Raw genomic sequence first — 11,336 nt, forward strand, 5'->3', positions numbered from 1 at the left:
AACCCAGGCGCTTCTCAAGAATGAATTGACCACCCGCCAAATCAAAAGGATGCGGAAGGCTTCTTAGCCTACCGTAACAACCATAAAAACAACAATAAAAGCATTCAAGAGAAAGGTTAAAAAAGGTTATGGGATTAAGGGAATGTAGTGGCTGAGCCCTCACCTACTACTGCACTCGCTGCTACGAATGGTCCCAGGGTGTAGCAGTTCTCGTAAAGAGACTGGACATCTTTAAGATAAAATGATGCAAACACTGACTTGCTCCTCCAATAGGTTGCATCCATTATGCTCTGCAGAGAACGGTTTTTATTAAAGGCCATCGAAGTAGCTACGGCTCTCACTTCGTGGGTCCTTACCTTCAGCAAAGCAAGGTCTTCCTCCTTTAAGTGAGAATGGGCTTCTCTAATCAGAAGCCTTATATAATACGAAACCCCGTTCTTGGACATGAGCCTCGAAGGGTTCTTGATTGCACACCATAAGGCTTCTGATTGTCCTCGAATAGGTTTTGACCTATTAAGATAAAATTTCAGAGCTCTGACAGGGCAAAGAACTCTTTCTAGCTCGTTACCTACCATGTTGGAGAGGCTAGGTATCTCAAACGATCTAGGCCAAGGACGTGAAGGAAGTTCATTCTTAGCTAAGAATCCAAGCTGTAAAGAACATGTTGCAGATTCGGATGTGAATCCAATGTTCTTGCTGAAGGCATGAACCTCACTGACTCTCTTAGCTGTTGCAAGGCAGACGAGAAAAAGAGTCTTGAGGGTAAGGTCCTTGAAGGAAGCTGACTGGAGAGGTTCGAACCTAGGTGACATAAGGAACCTTAAGACTACGTCTAGATTCCAGCCTGGAGTGGGTAGACGACGTTCTTTAGTAGTCTCAAAAGACTTAAGGATGTCTTGAAGGTCCTTGTTGGAAGAAAGGTCCAAACCTCTGTGGCGGAGAACTGAAGCCAACATACTCCTGTACCCTTTAATCGTAGGAGCTGAAAGGGATCTCTCATTCCTAAGATGTAATAGGAAGTCAGCTATTTGGGTCACAGAGGTATTGGTAGAGGAAACTGCATTGGCTCTACACCAGCTCCGGAAGACTTCCCACTTGGATTGGTAGACTCTACGAGTGGATACCCTCCTTGCTCTGGCAATCGCACTGGCTGCCTCCTTCGAAAAGCCTCTAGCTCTAGCGAATCTTTCGACAGTCTGAAGGCAGTCAGCCGAAGAGCGTGGAGGTTTGGGTGCAACCTGTCTACGTGAGGTTGACGTAGAAGGTCCACTCTTAGAGGGAGAGTCCTGGGGACGTCGACCAGCCATTGTAGTACCTCTGTGAACCATTCTCTTGCAGGCCAAAGGGGAGCAACCAGCGTCAGCCGTGTCCCTTCGTGCGAGATGAACTTCTGAAGGACTTTGTTTATGATCTTGAACGGTGGGAATGCGTAAAGGTCGAGATGGGACCAGTTCAGCAGAAAAGCATCCACATGAACTGCTGCTGGGTCTGGAACTGGGGAACAGTACAAAGGAAGTCTCTTGGTCATGGAGGTGGCAAACAGATCTATTGTCGGCTGACCCCACAAGGTCCAAAGTCTGTTGCACACGCTCTTGTGGAGGGTCCATTCCGTGGGGATGACCTGATCCCTTCTGCTTAGGCGATCTGCTGAGACGTTCATGTTGCCCTGAATGAACCTCGTAACTAGGGTGAGGTTTAGACCTCTTGACCAAATGAGGAGGTCCCTTGCTATCTCGTATAGGCTCCTCGAATGGGTCCCTCCTTGCTTGGAGATGTAAGCCAAGGCTGTGGTGTTGTCGGAGTTCACCTCCACCACTTTGCCTAGCAGGAGGGACTTGAAGTTCAATAGGGCTAAATGAACTGCTAGTAGCTCCTTGCAGTTGATGTGGAGCGTTTCCTGTTCCTCGTTCCACGTTCCCGAGCACTCCCGTCCGTTCAAGGTCGCGCCCCAGCCCGAGTCCGATGCATCCGAGAAGAGATGAAGATTGGGGGTCTGAATCGCCAACGATAGGCCCTCCCTGAGAAGGAGATTGGTCTTCCACCACAAGAGAGTGGTCTTCATCTCTTTGGTGACTGGGATAGAGACTGCTTCGAGAGTCAAACCCTTGTCCCAATGAGCTGCAAGATGGAATTGAAGAGGGCGGAGGTGGAGTCTCCCTAGCTCGACGAACAGGGCCAACGATGAAAGGGTCCCTGTGAGACTCATCCACTGTCTCACCGAGCAACTGCTCCTCTTCAGCATGCTCAGGATGCAATCTAGGGCTTGGCTTATCCTTGGGGCCGATGGAAAAGCCCGAAAATCCTGACTCCGAATCTCCATTCCCAGGTACACAATGGATTGGGAGGGAATGAGCTGGGACTTTTCTAGATTGACTAACAGACCCAGTTCTTTGATCAAGTCTAAAGTCCAGTTGAGACTCTCCAGACAGCGACGACTCGTGGAGGCTCTCAACAGCCAGTCGTCTAAGTAAAGGGAGGCTCTGATGTCCGATAAGTGGAGGAATTTTGCTATATTCCTCATCAGATGCGTAAACACCATAGGAGCTGTGCTTAGGCCAAAACACAGGGCTTGGAATTGGTAGACAACCTTTCCAAAAACGAATCTCAGGAAAGGTTGGGAGTCTGGATGAATAGGAACGTGAAAGTAAGCATCTTTCAGGTCCAACGAGACCATCCAGTCCTCCTGCCTGACCGCTGCTAGGACCGACTTCGTCGTCTCCATCGTGAACGTCTGCTTGGTGACATAAGCATTGAGCGCGCTGACGTCCAGCACCGGTCTCCAACCTCCTGTCTTCTTGGCCACCAGAAAGAGACGGTTGTAGAAGCCCGGGGATTGATGGTCCCGGACTATAACCACTGCCTTCTTCTGTAACAGGAGCGACACCTCCTGGTGCAACGCTAGCCTCTTGTCCTTTTCTTTGTAGTTGGGAGAGAGGTTGATGGGAGATGTGGTCAGAGGGGGTTTGCGGCAGAATGGTATCCTGTAACCCTCCCTCAGCCAACTGACAGACTGGGCGTCTGCACCTCTCTTTTCCCAGGCTTGCCAGAAGATCTTGAGTCTGGCGCCTACTGCTGTCTGGAGAGGAGGAGAGTCAGTTTTTGCCTTTAGAAGCCTTGGAACCTTTCCTAGACTTGCTCCTGGAAGAGTCTGGACGGGAGCTTCCACGGCTGGGGGCTCTACCACGAAAGGGCGGAATAAACCTCGTAGCAGGAGTATCAGCCACTGGGGTGCGATAAGTCCTGGGGACTGAGGTAGCAACCTTAGTCTTACGAGCCGATGAGGCCACAAGATCATGGGTGTCCTTTTGTATCAGGGCCGCAGACAAGTCCTTAACAAGCTCTTCAGGAAACAGGAACTTAGAGAGCGGAGCGAAAAGGAGTTGAGACCTTTGACAAGGTGTGATGCTGGAGGAAAGGAATGAACAAAGCTGCTCCCTTTTCTTAAGCACTCCTGACACAAACATCGAAGCAAGCTCGCCAGATCCATCCCTAATAGCCTTATCCATGCAGGACATTAAGAGCATGGCTGAGTCCTTGTCCGCAGGGGAGGTCTTCTTGCTAAGGGCCCCCAGGCACCAGTCTAGGAAATTGAACATCTCAAAGGCTCTAAATACACCCTTTAGGAAGTGATCTAGATCGGAGAAGGTCCAGCAAACCTTAGAGCGCCTCATTGCTGTTCTACGAGGAGAGTCTACCAAGTTTGAGAAGTCGGCCTGGGCAGAGGCAGGAACTCCCAAGCCTGGTTCCTCTCCTGTGGCATACCAAACGCCCGCTTTAGAAGTGAGCTTAGTCGGAGGAAACATAAAGGAAGTCTTTCCTAGTTGTTGCTTAGACTGCAACCACTCCCCTAAAATTCTTAACGCTCTCTTAGAGGACCTTGCAAAGACGAGCTTAGTATAAGATGACTTGGCTGGCTGCATGCCCAGCGAAAACTCAGATGGCGGAGAGCGGGGGGTAGCAGAGACAAAATGGTCTGGGTATACCTCTCTGAAAAGAGCCAAGACCTTACGAAAGTCAATAGGAGGCGGAGAAGACTTGGATTCATCCACGTCTGATGAGGGATCCAGGTGTGCAACCTCATCATCAGAAACCTCATCACCAGAGTGTAGCGAAGTGAGAGGTAAGGTATGCTGAACAGCAGAGTCAGCACGAGCGGGAGCAAAAACGCTTGTGGTTTCATCCTCAAGTCTCTGCTGCTGAGGCAACACCTGAGGCTCAGGCTGCAAAGGCTGGTCAAAAGAAGTAGCAGAAGGTAGGCGCATGGGTGGAGGAGGCTGACTCCTGGCATGAGTGTCTTGCCTCAAGGGTTGCGCTTGCTGTAAGGTGAGCGGATGCGCAGTAGCAAGTTCCTGAGGAACGAGTTGAGGTTCCTGAGGTGTGAGCTGCGAGAGTTGGGGTAGAGGCTGCGCAGAACGCATAACTTGTCTCGCGAGTTGAGGTTCCTGAGGCGCAAGGCTAAGGTGTTGAGGCTCTCGCCTTAAGGAGGGTTGAGGTCACTGCAGCGAGGGCTGAGGTGTCTGCCTCATGGATGGGAGAGGTTGTTGTACCTCAAGAGAGTGTTGCCTCACTGGTGGAACCGCAAGTGGAAGCGGAGGAAGTAAGGTATAAGCTTCCTGTTCCCATTGCTGAGGTTGCCTTAAGGAAGGCGGAGGTAGCTGCACACCACTGGAAACTGGTAACTCAGTACGTGGTAAGGTATCCTGAGGAGCCTCAACATCGTACGCCTGGCAGGCAGGACTGCGGTTAGGCGGAGCGATCGCAGGAGGAGGTGTAACCTTCTCAGCCTGACACTCACGCATCAAGACCGCAAGTTGTGACTGCATGGACTGCAGTAGAGTCAACTTGGGGTCGGCAGACACTAAGGTCTGCTGAGGCAAAGCCTTAACAGAAGAGATCTGTTGCGGCAGCACCTTACTCCTCTTAGGAGGAGTGCCTTCAACTGATGACTGCGGCGAGTCAGAGCTGATCCAATGACAGCAGCCAGGTTGTAGAGCTCTTGAGGTCTGGACTCTGCGTTTGAGAGGTCTTGAGACCTGAGTCCAACGTTTCCTCCCTGACAATTCTTCAGCAGACGAGTAAAAGACGGGCTCAATCGTCTGCGGGTGGGAGTGACGGTCTCTGGAAGACACGCCCGCAACCACCGAGGATACTTCTGTGCGCCGATCAAGGCCTGCCGAACCCTTTTGCCCTTCGACATTGCTTCTCCCCTGGGCTTGGGAGCTTGCAAGAGGTCCCGGACTGGGAGGACGACTGGCACGCACAGAAGTACCCTCACGCACCACACTGACACTGACACTAGCACTTGGCACTGCACTGACACTAGCACTCGTCACAGCACTGGCACTATTACCACCCACTGCACTCTTGACCTTAAGTTCCTTGACTTCGGCCATAAGAGACTTATGATCACTAACCACCGACTCCACTTTGTCACCTAAAGCCTGAATGGCACGCAAAACAACAGACATATCAGGTTGAGGGCAAATAGTAGGTTCGGGGGTAGCCACTACAGGGGGAGGAAAAGGTAGGGGATCATGAGGTGAGGAAAAAAGTGAAGAGCGAGAAGAACTTCTCCTAACTCTCTCTCTCTCTAACTTGGTTGAATACTTAAGAAATCGGACAAAATCAAGTTCCGAAAGTCCGGCGCATTCCTCACATCGATCTTCCAACTGACAGGGTCTTTCCCTACAGTCAGAACAAGCGGTGTGAGGATCTACCGAGGCCTTCGGAATACGCCTATTACAAGACCTACATCGTCTATGGGGTGGGGCTTGTGAAATGTCAGACATCTTGAATCAAAGAGTTAGCCAAGTGGGGATTCCAAATCAAGCAAAAAGATCGTTAACCATTAATCAGTCTAAATAATAGCTATCTAAGCTAATATAGAAGTTTTCCAGTAAAGCGACAGCCGAAATCTGAGAGAAATACTTCACCAAAAGCCGTGAAAATACTCCAAGATCATAAGCGTATCCCAGAACGTCTTGCCGGAAGCACGACAGAGGAAAAATTGAGGAGGTGTCAACAAGAAGTACTGTAGTACCTGGCCACAGGTGGCGCTGGTGAGTACACCCCCTTCTAGTATTGTGATAGCTGGCGTATCCCTCCCGTAGAATTCTGTCGGGCAACGGAGTTGACAGCTACATGATTATCAGGTAAGTTTAATATTGAAAATTTAGCTTCTCTTGCATATGGTATCCGTTGACCTTTAATGTATATATCCGGGTCTGGATGTACTCCCCGGATACGACAAAAATGGACAATGGTAGTTTTACTTGTCGAGAACTTAAATCCATTCATGTCAGCCCACTGGATAATTTTATCAATAGAGAGTTGGATTTTTCTCTCAACCATTGCCATTCTGGCTCCAGCAAATGATATTGAGAGATCATCCACAAATAATGTTGAGAGAACATCCTGGGGAATGGCTGAAGATATCCCATTAATTGCTAGTGCAAAAAGGGTTACACTCAGCACACTACCCTGAGGAACTCCTCCTTCCTGGCACTTACTCTCTGATAGAGTTTCCCCCACTCTCACTTGAAAAACTCTACGTGAAAGAAATGCCTGAATAAATAGTGGCAGCTCTCCTCTCAATCCCAATTCATGAATGGTTTTAAGAATACCATATCTCCATGTGGTATCATATGCCTTTTCAAGGTCAAAAAATACTGTAACATGGTGCTGTTTGGAAGCAAAGGCTTCACAAATAGAAGACTCAAGTCGTATCAACACATCGGTCGTTGAGTGCATTTTTCTGAATCCACATTGAATCGGTGATAAAATACCTCTCTTTTCAAGGTACCATATCAGCCTTGCATTGACCATCTTCTCCATGATTTTACATAAACAAGATGTCAATGCAATAGGACGATAGTTTGCTGCTAAAAACTTGTCTTTACCAGGTTTTAAAAAGGCTAAAATAATGGCTAGTTCCCAAACACTTGGGTAACTATGATCATGCCATATTCTATTAATAATGCTTAAAATAAATAGCTTTGTATTAAAATGTACATGTTTAATCATTGCATATGGAATTCCATCGGGTCCAGGGGCTGTATCTTTGCAATGAGCAAGTGCGGAATCAAATTCTCTTTCAGTGAAAGGAGAATTATACGACTCTTCCCTTCTTGTTGCAAAATTTAAAATTTTCTTTTCTTCAGTGCTCCTATACTGGTGACCAGGGGCTCCTTCACACTTGCTGGATACATTTGAAAAATGATTAGCCAGGGCGTTGCTAACTTCATTTGCTTCAGTTACATACTGGCCATTCACCCTCAACACTGGTGGTGGGTTGGGGTTGAATTTACCAGCTATCTTTTTTACTTTCCTCCACACAGAAGATGGTGGTGTTCTACTGTTAATGGAGGAAACAAAAGACATCCATGACTGGCCCCTTGCTTCTTTCATGACACGACGGAACTGTGCTCTACATTTCTTGTACATAATTAAATTCTCATCAGTTCTGCGTCTACGCAATCGTGTTAGAGATCTTCTTGTGGCTCTGTGGAGTGCAGTTAGTTCTGAAGACCACCACGGGACTGGTCGTCGTTTGAATAACCCTGTTGTTTTGGGAATTGAATTGACTCCTGCTGTATGAAGAGTTCCATTCAGTAGGTCTATGGCATCATCAACACTTTCAAACTGTTCTGCTCTCCCTTCGATTTCACTTAGCTCAGAAAATTTAACCCAGTCTGCCTTGTCTCTATTCCAACGTGGTGATCTTTGCAAAGGTGGACCCTTGTTGGTGTTTATGATGATTGGTGCATGATCACTAGTATGCCAATCATCTAATGTCCTCCAATCAAAATCAAGAAGGCAGTTAGAGCTTGCAATTGAAAGGTCAATGCATGACAAAGTACCTGTCTGAACATGGAAGTGTGTGGGCTCTCCTGTATTAAGGAGTCCCACATCCTCATTCTCCACAATTGATGAGATAATATTGCCCCTTGTGTTGGCCAAAACATCACCCCATAAAGGATGCCTACCATTCATATCTCCCAGTAAGAGAAAAGGGTGAGGGAGTTGTTGAATGACCTCTGCTAAATCATCATATAAAATATTATCATTTGGAGGTAAGTACAGAGAGCATATTGTATATTTTCTACCTATATCAATTTGTACAACAACTGCCTGCAGGGTTGTACGTATAGATATAGGTATTTGGGGAACATCTCGACGAATGTACATGAGACTTCCGCCATGGCTCCCTACTCCGTGATCATAAGGTGTCCTATAACTAATATATTCGCGAGGACAAGGGGTATTAGCATCAAGCTTGCTCTCCTGGAGACATACAATTATGGGGGAATGCTCGTGAATTATGAGCTTAAGTTCTTCATATTTGGCCCTCAAACCCTGACAATTCCATTGCAAAATGGATGAAAAAACTATGTATTATTTTCTGGAAGACATCTTTGATGAGGTCTTCCCATTGACAGTTTTTGATTTGACAATATTTTCTGTAGGCTTTTTAAGTTTGGGTCTTGATAAATTAGGTTTTATATTAGCCTTTTCATTGTTGTTGTTACCTAATTCTTGTGGGGGATGGTGGACCTCCACTTGAATATTTGATTGATTCAAGAAGTTTTCCTGTTGATCTGAAATATCAACAGGCAAAACATCATATCTATTTGATGTCATAACTTTGGTGTTTTTAATGGATGGGGGTGAGAGAGATGGAGGTCTCTCTCTTTTCCTATTGACAGGTGGTGATTTATTAGGTTTTGATGTTTTCCCCACTACAGGCGCACCTGATAATTCTGTTTCATGTGGAACCTCCATCAAATCAGGCAAAGATATAGCCTGAGAGAGGTTAGTATTATCCTTTGTAGTGGGGGACAAAGGTTTACTAGAGGTGAGAAAGGTCTTACGTGATATTCTTGCCTTATCCTCTAGAATTCTACCAGAAGATGGAAAATTTCTTTTCTGGGGAATAGAGGCAGTATTAGGTGGGTTGGATGTCTCCTGCCTCATTTTTTCTCCCGATTTCAATACTTTTGCATAACTTGCTGATTTACTCAATAGTCTCTTGGCATGCCCCACACTTATGTGTTCAATACTGGATTTATTAAGAGCAGCCTCTTCCAATTTATATTGCTGGCAGTTCCTATCCGTAGATTTGTGATTCAAATTGTAGTTTATACAATTGGCCTCTAGTGTACAGTCTCCATGGTAAACATTAGAGCATGTACTACACATTTTATCATTCTTACATACTTTAGATGGATGCCCATATCTAAAGCAATTAAAACATTGCAGCGGCTTCTGCTTAAAAGTTCGCACTTTAATTCGTTCATTCTCTATGTAAATGTGGAAAGGCACATCAGCATCCTGGAAAGTCAGGATAATCATTGACGTTCCAGGGACTTTATGCACTTTCCACACAGTTAAAGGACACATGGCCAATATCTCCTCTTCTGTGAATTCATACAAGTCTCTATTAAAAACTACTCCCCTTCCATGACTGAAGTTTAGATGGGGTTTCACATCCAGCTTTATGTCTTCGTTATCTGTATTTAAATTGGAAAGTATAACCGATTGAGTTTCTGATTTGGCACTTATTAGGAAACTGTTCTTTCCAAACCGAGATATATCTCCTGGTGCCATAGTACCTACTTTCTTTTGAAGAAATTTACATATTTTGAAATAATTTTCAGTACTCCCTTTTGATTGAGCAACAAGCCACTTTGGTGGTTTTGGCTTTCTCTGGGAAGGTACAACTACCTCTATACTTTTATCAATCCAATCTGCAGGCCTATATACATCCAGATTCTTAGGTACCCGATCGCAAAGAGCACCCTTGAAATTCAAATTACTGATTTTAATATTTATTATATCATTGATAGCTTTGAATGCTTCATCATGGTTATCAAATGATATCCATGAATCCCATTTGTCACCTTCAAGCCTCATTCTAATTTCCCTGATGTGACCATAACATTGAAATAATTTATATAGAACATTGTAATTGGTTTCAATGGGAATCTGAGTGACGTGAAGGATTCGCAAATTCTCCATGTCACCCAAATTACCTTGTTTTTTAACATAAGTAGCATGGTCCTTTAGAGTTTCCGGGTCGTCAACAGATGGGTTAGTTTTTGGAGTAGAAGCAAGCCGGGTTATCCACCTCTTATCAGAGGATTTCAGTCCTCCTATCCCATGTGGCTCAACACGAGAAGAGGCTTCAGCGGGGACCAGTCCTCTATTAGAGAGGGGCTGCCTCTCTTAAGGTGGGCGTACACTGGTCAGTGGGGGTAGTTAGCCCCTCCCACCGACGACTCCAATGCCTAGCGTCACCCATTACCCGCAAATAAGGGCGACTTAAAACCGGATCATTGGAGCCCGACTCTTAACAGACTTAGTCTGCACCCAATGGGGTCTGCCAGAGGGTGATGGCGTCTAAATTTGTACAGGTTGAGATGGTATGACATCCATCCCACCCTGCGCCAAATCCAAAGCAGCAGTCAAAACCTAAGTCGTACAAGCTAAAGTCGTCAACAAGTTCATGCCCAAGAGGAAGAGATGGGAGAAAATAAGAAGTAATCAAAAGAACGGAGAGAAAGTGCTGACTAATTTAGTTGGATCAACAGTTGGGCACCGAGGTCCAGTGGGAAAGTAGTTCCCATTGTTCATTAGAGCCCAACTGCTAGTCCCTAAGCCCCCCATCCTCATCAAGGCTTCAGCATCTGGGGGAGAGAGATGATGGTGAATACTCTGGTGAACACCTGAGGGGCTGTGGAGAGACCGAAACACAGCACCTTGAACTGGTAGATCTTGTTGTCTAGGCAGAATCTTAGGTACTTCCTTGAAGACGGATGGATTGGGATCTGGAAGTACGCGTCCTTCAGGTCCAGTGTACACATGAAGTCTAGTGGTCTCACTGCAAGTCTGACCGTGTCTGCCGTCTCCATGCTGAACGGAGTCTGCTTGACAAAACCCGTTCAGGGTCGAGAGGTCGATGACTGGTCTCCAGCCTCCAGACGCCTTTCTCACAAGAAAGAGTCGACTGTAGAAGCCTGGGGACCCGTCTACAACCTCCTGGAGCGCGTCCTTCTTCAACATGGTCTGCACTTCTGCCCAAAGGGCCTGCCCTTTTGCCGATCCCATGGCAAAAGAGCTCAACGACACTGGATTCGCTGTCAGGGGAGGTAGAGAGGCTGTGAACGGGACGCGATACCCTAGAGTGATCACGGAGATCCTCCAGGCATCCGCCCGAGTTGCTGCCACCTTGTCGCGCAACTCTGTAGGCATCCCCCACTGGTGGACATGCAGGGGGATTGCCCACCCTAGCATTTCTGGCCTCGGCTGTTACCTCTAGGGTTTTTGCCTCCCCTGGA

The sequence above is a fragment of the Palaemon carinicauda genome, chromosome 13, assembly GCF_036898095.1.
Source record: "Palaemon carinicauda isolate YSFRI2023 chromosome 13, ASM3689809v2, whole genome shotgun sequence".
In the NCBI taxonomy this organism is placed as follows: domain Eukaryota; kingdom Metazoa; phylum Arthropoda; class Malacostraca; order Decapoda; family Palaemonidae; genus Palaemon; species Palaemon carinicauda.